The sequence below is a fragment of the Lissotriton vulgaris genome, chromosome 2_1 (genome assembly GCF_964263255.1).
Source record: "Lissotriton vulgaris chromosome 2_1, aLisVul1.2, whole genome shotgun sequence".
Lineage (NCBI taxonomy): Eukaryota > Metazoa > Chordata > Amphibia > Caudata > Salamandridae > Lissotriton > Lissotriton vulgaris.
In genome coordinates this window covers 1,317,267,575-1,317,284,379 of record NC_141687.1, presented here as the reverse complement: position 1 = coordinate 1,317,284,379, position 16,805 = coordinate 1,317,267,575, and the positions used below count along the sequence as shown (strand labels likewise).

The window sequence follows — 16,805 nt, the reverse complement described above, 5'->3', positions numbered from 1 at the left end:
AAATTAACGTTCAAAACAAGATATATATCTGTAACAGCGCTCCGGGCTGCGCTCCGGTCCGCTTACTTTTCGCAAAACGGAACTTTGCGATGCGAAGCTGATTGGCTCCCCGGTGTCTGTCAACATTCTAAACAGTCCGGAGCGGCCGCCATCTTATCTCTCGGTAGGATCGAGAGAGAAGAAGAGGTGAAAAACGAAGGGGTAATTTAATGAAAGGGGGCAAGGTATACCCCTCTTGACCCCCTAGGAATGTTGTTGGGGTTATTAAAGGGTCCCGTGGGGAAAATAAAAAAAAAATTATTTTTCACGGTAGAAGCGCTTCACGGGCCGCGAACCGGGTCGCAAACTGGTAGCGAAACGGGAATTCGCCATTTTGTGTTTCGTTTTAATTAAATTACTAGGTATAAGGGGGTGCGGGAGACGTATCCTAATCCCTTATGTTTTCTGAGGGTGGCTGAGGAGGCTCATATATGTTGATACATGTCTTCCAGCGGCTGTGCGTGAGCTTTTTTTTTTTTGCTGCGTGACGTCTGTTAACGTTCGATTCGATGGAAATCAGGAAGTGTTGACCGCCAATTTGTCAGTGCGATAAAATATTTTGTTATAAATGAATCCTTATTGATAAACATTGTCTGCGCCATCTTGCCTTTTTTCCAATGCCACAATTTTGTCGTGCACGGCAGCCATTTTAGATGCCAGGCCGGTCCCAGGCTATCACCTAGCCCTGCGGATGTAGTTTATGGCCCGAGCTGTAGAGAATCCAGACATGCCAACCCTCCCGATTCAGGCGTGAGACTACTGATTTCAGTGCTAGCGTCCCGCCTCCCGATTTCTGCAAGCAAAAACCCGGGGGCATATTACCAACAACTAGCGATAATTTTTGTATCTAACTTGTTTAGAGACAAAAATTATCGCCGCACATCGGCGATTTTTATCGCAGATAAACCTTGCTATTAGCAAGGTTTATCGCAAATGCGATAAAAAACGGCCGCAATGCATGAATATCGCTGAAAAGTCAGCGATATTCATGCATTATCGAGCAAATGCTCTTAGCCATGTTATCCACCTCCCATTGGATAACATGGCTAAGAACTGCTCAGGTCAGGTGTTAGCTTTTGGAGATATTCGCGCTTAGCGCGAATATCTCCAAAAGTTGGTAATAGGAGATAGCGATGTTAGGGACTGTTTCCAGTCGCTAACATCTTGGCACGCCCACTTTGCATGTCATTAGTGATAAATATCACTGACATGCAAAGCGGGGCCCAAGATGGTCGCTATCTCCTTTTAGCTGTCACTAACTGGTGTTAGCGACAGCTTGGTAATAGGGAGATAATTTTATCTCCGCTTTCTTGGCTTTTAAAGCCAAAAAAGCGGAGATAAACCCCCTTGATAATATGCCCCACGATTCCTCGGGGGTTTCAGCTGACAAGGCTTGGTATTGTGTTACGTGGTAATTTTTCCAGGAAACGTCAGAGGGTCGATGCAGGGGTTCTAGAAGGGGTGATAAACCATTTAAGCCTCAGGAACAAGCGCATGGTCTTTTAAAGATCTGTGAAGTACTCGGGGCGGCGGTGTGTGTGTGTCCTCTTTCAGGAGCGGGCGGGGGGGGGGGGGCACTGCCAGCAACTTGCCAGGCCAAGCAGTGTTCAACACTTGCATCACCCTTTCTCTGCCTGCTATTGCGCTCCATGCTTCGGAAAGGTAAGAAAAAGAACGTGCATTTGAGTTTGAAATGTCCGATCCTGTAGCAGTACACTTGCAAAGCCCACACATGACAATAACCCGATTCAAGGCCCCATTCACCCGATTTTTTAAAAATATATAGCACTCCAACAAAGTGGGATTATAAAACTTTATTAACTTTTAAATATAACGAACGGAACAAAAACTGTAACAAACATTTAAACATTTTTGACAAAAAAAAGCAACAATGGTCAGAAGCTGTCTTTTGTGCAAATAGTCCCAAGGCAGCACAACGTGCTGAGTTCTGGACGGCACCCAGGTGATGTCACCTGGGTGCCGCACTGGTTTTTGGGATCCTACAATGCAGCTCAGAAAAACAGCGTGGGGCGTCCCGGGTGGTGCGGGGGGAGGCCTCGTCAGTAGCGGTCTGTTGTGCGAATAGTCCCAAGGCAGCAGAACGCGCTGAGATGTGGATGGCACCCAGGTGATGTCCAGTAAACTGCCGCACTGGTTTTGGTATCCTACAATGCTGCTCCGAAAATTGGCGTGGGGCGGCCCGGGGGGGGGGCGTGGGGGAGGCGGCGTGAACGGGCCTCCCCAGGTGGCGGCCATCCAGCTGAGTTGCGCCCGCTCTTGCGGCTACAGCGTCTCGCTCACCATGTAGTTGAGTTGCTCCCACTCTTGCAGTGCAGCGATAGGCGGGTGCCACAGGACTCTTAAAATGGCGGACGGCTCTTCGGTTTTGGGCCTGGTCCACTAAAATGGCCCTGGGACACCTTGGAACTCGGACGCTTGCCTGCTAGGGCTTGGGCTCCATTCTCGAAAGCGTCCCCTCAGCCGTGAAGATTCTACAAAAGTCTTGGGGGCCCTCGACTCCTGCAGGCTTCCGGTGTGGAGCGGCTGCCATGATTGCTCGCGGAATGACCACGACGGAGCCACGAGATGGTGGTGCTCTCATGGTGACGCCAGGTTCAGTCTGAATCATCCAGAAACAAGGTGGGGCTTTCATCGTTTGGGAAAAAAAAATGTTCTAAACCAATGAAAAGTGTTATTTTTAGGTCATATGACCAAGCCTTCCATCTTTAGGAAACCAAAAGTAAAATGAACCAATGAAAAGTTTTATAAACAAGTCACATGACCTGTTATGCGGCATAGGGCTACAAAAAGCGTAGAAAATCCGTTGGCACGTGAGGCGGCGTCAGTAGCGGACCGGTGTGCGAATAGGCCGAAGGCAGCACAACGCGCCGAGATCCGGATGGCACCGAGTTAGTGTCCAGCAAGTTGCTGCACTGGTGTGGCTATCCTACAATGCTGTGCCGAAAGACGGCGTGTCCAGCTGAGTTCCGGTCACTTTTGCGGTACAGTGACTCGAACGCGCCGAGATCCGGATGGCACCGAGGTGGTGTCCAGCAAGTTGCCGCACTGGTGTGGCCATCCTACAATGCTGCGCCGAAAGTCAGCGTGGGGTGCCCCGTTGGCTTATGAGGTGATGTCAGTAGTGGACCGATGTGTGAATAGGTCGGAACCAGCACAAGGCGCCCTGCACTGTTGAGCCTTTTTCAATGCCTGTTTTTTGTTGTTTCCCCTCCATCAAAAACAAAAAAAAATATAAAACTGTGCAAAAATACAAAAAATCAAAAAATGTTTAGAAAAGCAGTGCTTGTAAGACTGTCTGAAGCTCTTTTGCACCTGCTGCAGCTTCACTATTGCCCTGGTGTGGCCAAAGATCGCCCATGACATAGGCGGCCGGCTCCCGAGGTCCGGCGGAACTTTTTTCCTTTTCCTTTCTGCTTCTTGTCCCACAATCCGTTTCACCTGAAGACACGACCAGGTTCCTGAATGTGTGCAGGGGGACGCTATTGATTGAATGAAAATGGCGGCTTGACACAAAGCTGACTCAAGCGTTGCTGTTGATGCTATACAGACAAAAATTGGTTTTCAGTTTGTACATTCTTCAGGATTTTTTTTTCCATCCAAGGCTGATTGAGAGTTTGTAGAAAAATGGCTTCAGATTTTCCACATATTACTCTTCAACATTCTTCCTAAATGTAACAATGTGAGACTCACTAGGAAAACGGCTGTTTATCTTTCCTTTCAAAATGCTGCCAACAATATTTTCTGAATGGAAGACACCATCTTGTAGCATAAAGGGGCGAAAGGGGTTCTGGTCTGGCCGATGGTTGGTGGAGACATTTTGACTATATCTTGGACCTGCCCGGCCTCGCCCAAAATGGCGCCGGTATAAATGGGACTCGTAACTCCTTGTTGTGTACTGGTTGAACAACCTTGATATCACGAGATATGAATGCAGTTTTGATGCTCATGGCGGGCGGGGACGAGAATTGATTGAATATTTCTACATCCCTATTGATATTAAGTTCTGATGTGTTATTTATTACTGTACTATTGAAAGTTCGAATTAACGTCACCCATGGTACTTGCACGCAAATGTATATCTAGATAACTTTTTTGTAAGTGGCCCTGTCGTATTTTAATTACAAAATGTACGTCCACCGATTCCGCAACTGTTAGACATCTTAGTTCTTGCAACCTAATGGCTCGCTCGTTACGTCCCTCTATAATGTAAATGTCTCCTCATCATATACGATTTCAGTTTGCTCCGTGGCCGGCCCACGTGGTTATAGGCCCGTATTTGTATACTGACATTTTCACAATAAAGGTTTTTGAAACAAAACATGGTAGTAGTATTTACATTGGTAATTTTTTTACTTTTAGTCACTGTTTTAGAATCAGTAAAAGGCAAGTGAAATAAAGCAGTCCAATTACATGACGGATAAAAGGTATAATATGTAGGAACGCAGTAAAGATAAATGGTCAAGGGCAGTTGTGTTTTCCACTCCTGCAACATAAAGTGATCGATAAGAATCTGATAATCAGGCGTATCGGCGACTAAGACAGCAGGCCGAGTCTCTTTTACTCAACGGCTCCGTCATGGAACGAAGAAACGCCCTTTTTCTCGAAAAAAGGAATATATTTTACTTGCAGGACAGTTGTAAATGTTCCGGGAAAGTACATTAGCCTGGAATATTATAACATATATGTTATAAAAAAAAAAGTTCGAAATCAATAAAAAGCGTAATTTTCAGGTCATATGACCAAGCTTTTCATCATTAAAATAACAAAAGTAAAATGAACCAATGAAAAGTTTTATTAACAAGTCACATGACCTGTTATGCTTACGTTACGCGCTGCGCGCCGCGCCCCGGATCACTTCCGGGTGCGCTAACGCGGCGTGTCATATAACGCATTACGCGACAACGTAGGCCAAGAATATAGTCAAAATGTCTCCACCAACCAGCGTTCGGAACACAACCCCTTTCAGCAGTCCAAAAGTTCTGTTAAATGACAACAGAGGGGACAGGCAACAAGAACCATCAGTCAAAGAGGGGAGGGCAAGTTCTTCTCTACCGGGTCATGTTGGGGCGCTACCGGAACTGATCGAATTGGTAGTCTATAGTGTTTCTGGATGTTTCAGACTAAAGCTGGCGTCAGCATGAGCGCACTACCATCTCGTAGCTCCGTCGTGGCCATTCCACGAGCAGACATGGCAGCCGCTCCCCACCAGAAGCCTGCAGGAGTCGGGGGCCCCCAAGACTTTTGTAGAATCTTCACGGCTGAGGGGACGCTTTCGAGAATGGGACCCAAGCCCTATCAGGGAAGCGTCCGAGTTCCAAGGTGTCCCAGGGCCATTTTAGTGGACCAGGCCCAAAACCGAAGAGCCGGCCGCCATTTTGAGAGTCCTGTGGCAGTCGCCTATCGCTGCACCGCAAGAGCGGGAGCAACTCAACTACATGGTGAGCGAGACGCTGTAGTCGCAAGAGCGGGCGGTAAACAGCTGCATGGCGGAAGAGGCACAGTGTAGCAAAAGCGGGCGGAATGGCAACTAAAACGGTAAAGGGGCGCCCCACTACAGCGTGTCTTCAGGTCAAACGGATTGTGGGACAAAGTCCAGAATAAAAGAGTCATCAAAAGGCAAAAAGTTCCGCCGGACCCCGGGAGCCGGCCGCCTATGTCGGGGCGATCTCAGGCTACACCAGTGCTATAAGACTTGGGGAGGGGGTCGGAGCCAAGCGTCTTCTCCGAGTCCGTGCTATCACACCGCCCCTCGGGGGCCTCCGTCAAGCGGTTTCTGGAGGTACCATATAGCATTGTTTTCAAATGCAGTCAGGTCCACAAACGACCCTCACTTACTTTGAGAATAGTGACAGTCTTACAAGCACTGCTTTTCTAAACATTTTTTGATTTTTTTGTATTTTTGCACAGTTTTATATTTTTTTTTTGTTTTTGATGGAGGGGAAACAACAAAGCACAGGCATTGAAAAAGGCTCAAACTCAGAACTCTGAACTATGGCACCCAACATCCAGGACTTGCCATCCGGATTTTGGCGCCTTGTGCTGCTTCCGACCTATTCACACATCGGTCCACTACTGACATCATCTCATAAACCAACGTAATGTAAATAGTTATTTAATAAAATGTTTTACCCTGTTACTTTGCTGGTGTGTTGTCTATATTTTTAATATTTGCATAGGGTTTGTCGTTATTTTGGGCGGGGTGGGTGACGGAGCCGAGCTGTCTTGCAGCCCTCATGGTGTGGAGCTCAGTTCATCTCACTATTTTCGTATTTCTCATGAAGGGTTGTTCCTAATGTTTCTATTTTAGCGAGGTCAAAAAGAGATCCAATTAGTGGCCTACTGATTTTGCTCGATTACTTTTATTTTTTTACACGATTTTTCACGATTTTTCACTATCTGCAAAGACTAAACAGAGTATTGCGACTTTGTGCTTGTTTGTAAATAGAGAATGAACCAAAGAGAATCAATTGTAAAACAGTAAATGCTTGGATAACAATCAATCAAATGGAGAGACAAGCAGGCACGACGGATTACAACGGGGGTAAAGGCCTGCGTTAACTACTCTTCACTATCTGCAAAGAGAGAGTACTACTAAGAGAAAAGAGGGGAGGGGGGCAGCGTTCAAAGCACATCAGCGTGCATAAACACGAAAAAGTTTTTACCTATCACGTACTTGACATTTTACAGTTTTTGATATTTGCTATTAAAAAACCAATGAAATTCACTGAAAAAACCATAGGTTATAGGTCATATATAGTTAGGAATTTGCATTTACAAAACCTTGAAAATTCACTGAAAAAACCATTGGTTATAGACCATATATAGTTAGGGATTAGCCTTTTCAAAACCTTATTTTACTCACACAAAACCATTGAAATTTCATATATAGTTAGTTCCACTAACTATATATCGCGCACCCGCAATCCACTGCTGATGATGTCACATATTACATCATTCATGACATGGTTAGTGACATCACTGATGACATCACTGATGACATCTCAAATGACATCACTGATGACATCTCAAATGACATCACTGATGACATCTCAAATGACATCACTGATAAAATCACTGATAACATCTCATTTGACATGACTGATCACATCACTGATGATATCATTCATGTGATAATACCATGAACCTCTTCAGACTCTAATATAACCTTAGATACAATCAGTGTAAACAGACAGTCACAGACTGTCACTCATCCATGGAGTTACTCACACACCTAGTCAGTTATGCAAAAAATCAATCACACCTCCATTTTCTCAACTATACAGTTATACACACCTTACTTATTCAAACATATACTAACACATATTTACTTTACTCTCTTATACAATCCCTGATACATGTTCACAATGATCCATACAGCCACTCACACATTCACTGGCTCTTATGCACAGTTATTTATATATGTCAACTCTCACATGTACTGTGTTTTACATATGTACTTACTTTGACATGTAGCACTGAGATATCCATTCACTCACTAATACACTCATACACAGTCAACCGCCCATACAGCTGTTTCCACATGCACTTTTGAACCCATACATATAGTGAATCAACTACTCACACATCTATGTACAGAGTCACACACCTCCCAGCCACCCATACACACACACTCAGTTTCCCATACAAATACTTGGACAACCAATGAATAACCCATACAGTTACTCATATAGCTACTGATCAACATATGCAGCAGTTTGTAGAACAACAGATATAATGATGCACAAATTAAAACAGTTTAGTCACTAACACATGCACTCAGTGAGACACATTTAATCACTCACTCATACAGTCAGTCATGCACCTACTAAATCCTTCATCCAGACACTTATACATCCACTCATTCTTCAATATGTAAGACATATTTTAACTTTACAGAAACATACAGTCACTGGATGTTGTCATCAGTGATGTCATCAGTGATGTCATTTGAGATGTCATCAGTGATGTCATTTGAGATGTCATCAGTGATGTCATCAGTGATGTCACTAACCATGTCATGAATGATGTAATATGTGACATCATCAGCAGTGGATTGCGGGTGCGCGATATATAGTTAGTGGAACTAATTATATATGAAATTTCAATGGTTTTGTGTGAGTAAAATAAGGTTTTGAAAAGGCTAATCCCTAACTATATATGGTCTATAACCAATGGTTTTTTCAGTGAATATATATATATATATCTTGCTCCTGGGTCTGCCACACAAATAAGGGAACACTCGAGCAGCTGCAAAGGTATGACCCTTAACCTTTATTCTTTGGTACAGATCACACACGCACGTGGATAGGATAGCAGTACCTTCGTCATGCCTGACCCGTTTCAATTAAATCTTCCTCAGAGGCTTTGCGGCGGAGGTAACGTGCACACTCCCCATTCTGGGAGTTGTAGTCCTTAATTTCCATAGATGGACGCACTTGCTTAACTGCTACTCTTTATATGAGTCCAAGCTCTGAATGAGCCACCACGTGCGTCTTCAATCTTTATCCATCACACAGCTGCCCCACTCCAAGGTAGGTAGAATTCCTTTCCCGTGGCCCCCGTTTTACACGGAGTGGTGTTCAACCTACCGGCTGGGCTGCCGTTTTAACATCTTGCTACCTTGGAGTGGGGCAGCTGTGTGATGGATAAAGATTGAAGGCGCACGTGGGGGCTCATTCAGAGCTTGGACTCATGTAAAGAGTAGCAGTTAAGCAAGTGCGTCCATCTATGGAAATTAAGGACTACAACTCCCAGAATGGGGAGTGTGCACGTAACCTCCGCCGCAAAGCCTCTGAGGAAGATTTAATTGAAACGCGTCAGGCATGACGAAGGTACTGCTATCCTATCCACGTGCGTGTGTGATCTGTACCAAAGAATAAAGGTTAAGGGTCATACCTTTGCAGCTGCTCGAGTGTTCCCTTATTTGTGTGGCAGACCCAGGAGCAAGATGTTAAAACGGCAGCCCAGCCGGGAGGTTGAACACCACTCCGTGTAAAACGGGGGCCACGGGAAAGGAATTCTACCTACCTTGGAGTGGGGCAGCTGTGTGATGGATAAAAATTGAAGGCGCACGTGGGGGCTCATTCAGAGCTTGGACTCATATAAAGAGTAGCAGTTAAGCAAGTGCGTCCATCTATGGAAATTAAGGACTACAACTCCCAGAATGGGGAGTGTGCACGTAACCTCCGCCGCAAAGCCTCTGAGGAAGATTTAATTGAAACGCGTCAGGCATGACGAAGGTACTGCTATCCTATCCACGTGCGTGTGTGATCTGTACCAAAGAATAAAGGTTAAGGGTCATACCTTTGCAGCTGCTTGAGTGTTCCCTTATTTGTGTGGCAGACCCAGGAGCAAGATGTTAAAACGGCAGCCCAGCCGGGAGGTTGAACACCACTCCGTGTAAAACGGGGGCCACGGGAAAGGAATTCTACCTACCTTGGAGTGGGGCAGCTGTGTGATGGATAAAGATTGAAGGCGCACGTGGGGGCTCATTCAGAGCTTGGACTCATATAAAGAGTAGCAGTTAAGCAAGTGCGTCCATCTATGGAAATTAAGGACTACAACTCCCAGAATGGGGAGTGTGCACGTAACCTCTGCCACAAAGCCTCTGAGGAAGATTTAATTGAAACGTGTCAGGCATGACGAAGGTACTGCTATCCTATCCACGTGCATGTGTGATCTGTACCAAAGAATAAAGGTTAAGGGTCATACCTTTGCAGCTGCTCGAGTGTTCCCTTATTTGTGTGGCAGGCCCAGGAGCAAGATGTTAAAACGGCAGCCCAGCCGGGAAGTTGAACACCACTCCGTGTAAAACGGGGGCCACGGGAAAGGAATTCTACCTACCTTGGAGTGGGGCAGCTGTGTGATGGATAAAGATTGAAGGCGCACGTGGGGGCTCATTCAGAGCTTGGACTCATATAAAGAGTAGCAGTTAAGCAAGTGCGTCCATCTATGGAAATTAAGGACTACAACTCCCAGAATGGGGAGTGTGCACGTAACCTCCGCCGCAAAGCCTCTGAGGAAGATTTAATTGAAACGCGTCAGGCATGACGAAGGTACTGCTATCCTATCCACGTGCGTGTGTGATCTGTACCAAAGAATAAAGGTTAAGGGTCATACCTTTGCAGCTGCTCGAGTGTTCCCTTATTTGTGTGGCAGACCCAGGAGCAAGATGTTAAAACGGCAGCCCAGCCGGGAGGTTGAACACCACTCCGTGTAAAACGGGGGCCACGGGAAAGGAATTCTACCTACCTTGGAGTGGGGCAGCTGTGTGATGGATAAAGATTGAAGGCGCACGTGGGGGCTCATTCAGAGCTTGGACTCATATAAAGAGTAGCAGTTAAGCAAGTGCGTCCATCTATGAAAATTAAGGACTACAACTCCCAGAATGGGGAGTGTGCACGTAACCTCCGCCGCAAAGCCTCAGAGGAAGATTTAATTGAAACACGTCAGGCATGATGAAGGTACTGCTATCCTATCCACGTGCGTGTGTGATCTGTACCAAAGAATAAAGGTTAAGGGTCATACCTTTGCAGCTGCTCGAGTGTTCCCTTATTTGTGTGGCAGACCCAGGAGCAAGATGTTAAAACGGCAGCCCAGCCGGGAGGTTGAACACCACTCCGTGTAAAACGGGGGCCACGGGAAAGGAATTCTACCTACCTTGGAGTGGGGCAGCTGTGTGATGGATAAAGATTGAAGGCGCACGTGGGGGCTCATTCAGAGCTTGGACTCATATAAAGAGTAGCAGTTAAGCAAGTGCGTCCATCTATGGAAATTAAGGACTACAACTCCCAGAATGGGGAGTGTGCACGTAACCTCCGCTGCAAAGCCTCTGAGGAAGATTTAATTGAAACGCGTCAGGCATGACGAAGGTACTGCTATCCTATCCACGTGCGTGTGTGATCTGTACCAAAGAATAAAGGTTAAGGGTCATACCTTTGCAGCTGCTCGAGTGTTCCCTTATTTGTGTGGCAGACCCAGGAGCAAGATATATATATATATATATATATATATATATATATATATATATATATAGAAATATAAATATATATGTAAACAGACATAATATCGAGTTGTTAATGTCGACTTGCACTAATATCGAGTGCAAAATATCGTCATTCAAAAATATCGCCTGTCAGAATATAGTTGTCAAGAATATCGAGTTGAAGGTAAGTAATATCGTTTTTAAAAATATCGAAGTCAATAATATCGTTTGTAAAAATATTGTAAAAAATATTGTTGTTTTAGTTAGTGTTATGTATTTTAAATGTATGTTTTCTATTTTTGTATGAGTATTGCATTTGTTTTTTTATATATGTATTCAATTTTTAGAAGTTATTACTTAAAAAAAAAGTAAATTTAGCATTTTAGTTCAGTAGCGGTTTGTGGGTTTATAGGGGAATAGGGTGGGAAGTAATTTAATTATAATTAATTAATCAATATATTTTATTAATTAATATGTATGTATTTAATATTTTATATTGTTAATTGAGGTAATTAATTTATTAATAATTGGTATATGTGTGTGTTGGAGAATAGAAATGTCTATAAGTGAGAGTGTGTGATTGTGAGAGTGGCTGTATGGTTGTTTCAGGGATTGTATAAGAGCGTAATAATGTGCTAGTATTTGTATGAGTAATTGAGCTGGTGTGTGTATAACTGTATAGATGAGTAAATGGCAGTGTGATTAATTATTTGCATGATTGACTAGGTGTGTGAGTACCTCTATGGATGAGTAGTGATGTGTGAGTATTTATATAGGTGTTTGAGTGCATATGATAGTCCTATACTGAGTGACTATAAGTATGAGTGGTACGGGTGAGTGAGTGGATTTGTGTGTAAACCTAAGAATAAGTGAGTGGGTATGTAGTTATTGGTGTTGTAGTGTTTATGGTTTTGAGAACGGCAGTCTGTAATTTAGAGTGGGTGTATCAAAGGTTATATTAGGGTGTGAGAAGATGCATCTAATTATCACATGGATGATGTCATCAGTTATGTCATCAGTGATGTCACTTATTATGTCATGGGTGAAGTAATATGTGACGTCATCAGCAGTGCATTGCGGGGGTGCGAGTTATAGTTAGATGAACTAAGTATAACAGGGGAATTTTCCTAGTTTTGTACGAGTTAAATGTCCAACTAACTATAACTTTCCCTAAAACCTATGTTTTTTTCAGTGAATTTCTAAGGTTTTTTAAATGCTATTTTCTAACAATAACTTGCCTGAAACCTATAGTTTTTTCAGTGAATTTCAAAGGTTTTTTAAATGCAAATTTCTAACTATAACATGCCTGAAACCTATGGTTTTTTAAGTGAATTTCAAAGGTTTTTTAAATTCTAGTTTCTAACTAGGCTTACAGAGGTAGGACATGTGAAGAAAGCAGAAAAAACGCACAGAAAGAAGCAAAAGAAATGCAGAAAGAGGAAACAGAAGTCCACAGAGACGAAGAAAAGTGCAGGAAGAAGCAAGACGTGTAGAAAGAACCAACAGAGGAGCAGAAAGAGGCCTTGTTGCAAAATCATCCTGTGCCCACAACTTCTTCAGACGGGTATTGGTGGTAATTGACTCTGACTAACGAGGCCTAGAGCCAGTTCTATGCTAAAAGACACAGAATACAGTGAAAACACCAGGGAACACTATGCGTTGGGGTACCCCTGTGATTAGCATGACCCCCTCTGTAAGGTACTAGTAGATAATAGGACAGGGGGATTAAAACTACCTCTTAAAATGTGCTATGGGGCGCGTTTGCACATTGGTGAATGGAGGGGGGAGCCTGAGGTGACATGTGCAAACATGCCCTGTGGCCGTTTTATGTTGGTAGATTAAGTCCCCTTGAATCCTGACGGTCCCTAGGGTCCAACTAGCCAACCAGGTACCTCCAGTAAGTGCCACAGTGCTGTATTGCACAGAGGTGTAACAAGGGGCATGGCCTGGCCCACCTCTCTGCAACGCAATGCAGTGGCGCTTACTGGAGGTACCTGGGGGGTTGTTGGCCCCCAGGGACCTTCAGGATTGAAGAGGAATTAATTCCCCAACTTTAAATGCGCCACAGGGCGGGTTTGCACACATGTCACCTCAGGTCCAGCCCCCTCCCTTCACCACGGTGCAAACGTGCCTGTGGCACATTTTAAGTTGGGGGATTAAGTCCCCTTGAATCCTGAGGGTCCCTGGGGTCCAACTAGCCCACCAGGGACCTCTAGTAAAGGCCACAGAGATGCTTTCCAGAGAGGTGTAAAAAGGGGCATGGCCTCTGAACACCTCTCTGCAACGCAGCTTCCTGGCGTATACAAGAGGTACCTGTTCGGCTAGTTGACCCCCAGGGACCCTGTTTTGGGACCCCCTTTTTTCTTATCTCCCGCTTGCCGAATCACCCCGAAACAGTCAAGACAGGAGCTGACCGGAGCTCCACTAGTTTTGAAAATTTCATGAAGATTCGTCAACCGGCGCCAAAGTTATTGGAAAAAGAAAATATGCTTTTTAAATAGAAACAAGGTCCTAATTATAACTACCTAATATATGTATTTATCATTTTTAATATGCTTCTAGCAATTTCTAATTTATTAAAATAATTATTTATTAATACTATCAATTAAATATATATTATATTTTATATATATGTATGTTTCATTTATTTTTACATTATATTTATTACTTTATTACTAATAATGCTAACTGTATTTTTTTAATTATATGTATTCTTTAAATTATTTAAAAAAACAGTAAAAAAAACAGGTGCATGTGGTTCCACGCACCCAGGACCCGCCATAGCAGTGGGGCATCTTTGCGGCTGAACCAGCCGCTATACATCACAAAACCAAGGTTGCCCTCAGTGAAGACGCCACACACGAGGGGAAAAACGCGAATACACCAACGGCGGAAGAGATGGCAGCATGACCTCCCGCTCTCCAAATCGGCTGCCAAACGCGTTTCGAGCACCGCCACGTGCTCTTGATCACTGGCTTATAGAAATGAAGGAAGCAAGCGTATTCGGCAAACAGATATTTATTGAATGTAAGTCCCACCCTAATGGGCATCTGCAACATAGCCTTGTGGGCATGGTAGTCCCATAAATCTTCCAGCAAGGACTCCTTTGCCACAAGTAAAACCCAAGTGGGTGCCTGTGCCTCCTTATTGGTAATGTTCTTCACAGTGGCTAAATATTCTTTTTAAATGTCCATACATGCAGAAAGCGTTGAGGTCACTGCAGCTTCCCTTCCAATATGTACCGCAGGCAAGGCAACCTCCATTCCTACAGGTGCGCGTGGTTCCATGCACCCAGGACCCGCCACAGCAGTAGGGCATCTTTGCGGCTGGACCAGCTGCTGTACATCACAAAACCAAGGTTGCCCTCATTGAAGACGCCACACATGGGGTAAAAACGTGCATACACCAATGGCAGAAAAGATGGCAGCATGACCGCCCGCTCTCCAAATCGGCTGCCAAACGCATTTCGAGGACCGCCACATGCTCTTGATCACCGGCTAAGGGAAATGAAGGAAGCAAGCGTATTCGGCAAATATATATTTATTTGAATGTACTCCCATAGATCTTCCTGCAAGGACTCCTTTGCCGCAAGTAAAACCCAGGCGGGTGCCTGTGCCTCCTTATTGATAATGTTTTTCACAGTGGGTAAATATTCTTTTAAAATGTCAATTCATGCAGAAAGCGTGATGGTTACTGCAGCTTCCCTTCCAATATGTACCGCAGGCAAGGCACCCTCTGTTCCTACAGGTGCGCGTGGTTCTGGCAAACAGATATTAATTTGACTGTAAGTCCCGCCCCAATGAGCATCTGCAACATAGCCTTGTGGGCATGGTAGTCCTCTCAGTGCCTTCATCGGATAGGCCAGGACATGTGGGAACAACGCTGAGTGTGTGGCACTGCTCCAGAGGCGCACAGAGGAGCTCACAGTGTCATGTCTGCAGCCTGCAGACAGGGTGATCCCCTGGTGACGGGGGAGCACCGGAGCCCATCCAACATCACGGCAAGTGGGTCTGTGCTGAGGGGGTCACTGCTGGCTCAAGGACTCTTGAGGAAGTAGGTTCCCAGGATTGACTGGCCCTGAGCCGGCTGCACTGACTTGATAAGACTGTGCAGTTCCTGCCTCTGGGGCTTCCTAGGGGCCTGCGATTTGGCCCACTGCCTTTTCCAAGGGTTTAGAGGGTCTCGAGATGGGGGGCACTTACTCACTTGCCTGGCTGTGGTCAGTGAGATTGTGGATCTGATCCCCTGGGGCTGTGGTGCCAGTGGGCGGGCCGTGTGGGTCTGTGGTGGGCTAGGACGGATCCCCTTGAGTGGACCTCCCTCACTAACTTGTTTAGATTGCCTTATTATTATCTATATATAAAGGTATTTGCCGGCTAGACCTGGTTCATGGTCCTACCCTCTGTTCCATGGTGTGCACTGAGGGGACATTTGGGGGGCTAACTACGCTGGATGAAATCTTTGCTCAATGGAAGGCACATGCTGCCCCCTTTCCTCCTGAACTGCCATCCTGATGGTAAGTTTCTCTGTATCCTCCCTGGTGACCCTACCTGCAGCCTATTTGATCAATGTTTAATTGCTCACCTTTCTGACACCATCATACCTTCTCACTGGGGGACACCACCGTGAATTGGGGTCTTGAAGGCCATATTCAGGCATCTCGCTCCTGAAGTTGCTGGGTTGCTCGGACCTGGATAACGGACTACCGCCCTGCCCCCGTCTTGCTCCCAGATGGTGTTCCTGCTCTGGCAGAGTGGATACTTCCCTCCCACTCCAACTGTACCAAACTGAGCCTCGTTGATGCGTTTGGCACTGAGCTCTCGCCTGCTCAGACGTGATTCACAACACCATACTTGCTGCCATTGAAGCATCAAATGCTGCTGTACAGCTAAAATAGACGCTGTCTCACTAGATGCCAGACTCTTAAGGGTTGATCTCCATGTTGTGGCTAACAGGTCCCTAGCAATGGAACAAAATGTAATAGGGTGAGGTCTCCATCTTGAAAGCTGCCCTGACCAAATTATCAGCCTAAACAGGGGCCCTGAAGTGCAGGGAGGGGGATGCGGAGGGCAGCTCCAGGAAGTGTAAACTCCGATTTTGTAGGATTTCTAGGGGTTGTGGAGGATAGGTCTCCCAAACTTTTCTTAGAGAGATGGATTAAAGTTGCTTTTCCTAAGGTGGACCTAACTCCCTTTTTTGTTGAAGAGTGGGTGCACTGTGCCCTTGCACCACTGCCCCCAACGGGGCACCGCCACACACTCTTATTGCAAAAATTCTCAACTAGAGAGAGAGAGAGAGAGAGAGAGAGAGAGAGAGAGAGAGATAATACTCCTAAAGCTGCCCAACATGATGGGGGCCTCACTTTCAAGAATAATGTCTTCCGTATACTCCTTGATTACACCCTTCTGGTGCAGCAAATCAGAACATCTTTTGGGGGTATGAAGCAAAAATTGAGGCATGTACCGAAGTCCCAACTTCAGTAAAAGCTCCTATACCCAGCGAAATCGAAGGTACTTTATGGTGACTGTGTCCATTTCTTAACTCCTGAAGCAGCTTCTGACTGCTTTGAGGTATGGGGAGATGGACAAACTCCGACTCCAAAGGTGGGGGGAGAGTGTCCTTTGGGGACCAGTGGCCTTTTAAGGACAGGAAAGCGAGGGTAGAGGGGTGGGCATGCCTCTCCTCCTTCCTAACTTGTGGTGGTCCACCAGGATGGCTCTGTAGACTTGGACTAGCCAGAGTCAGACAGTGAGGGGAGGCG

The 16,805-nt window shown here is 45.4% G+C and overlaps 1 protein-coding gene across 1 annotated transcript in view; it reads left to right on the top strand.

Annotated features, from left to right (window-relative positions):
* The window catches only part of ADCY5 (adenylate cyclase 5), a 1,577,350-nt gene that overhangs the window by 1,521,159 nt on the left and 39,386 nt on the right, over positions 1 to 16,805 (top strand). The gene's annotated exons all lie outside the window — the stretch shown is intronic.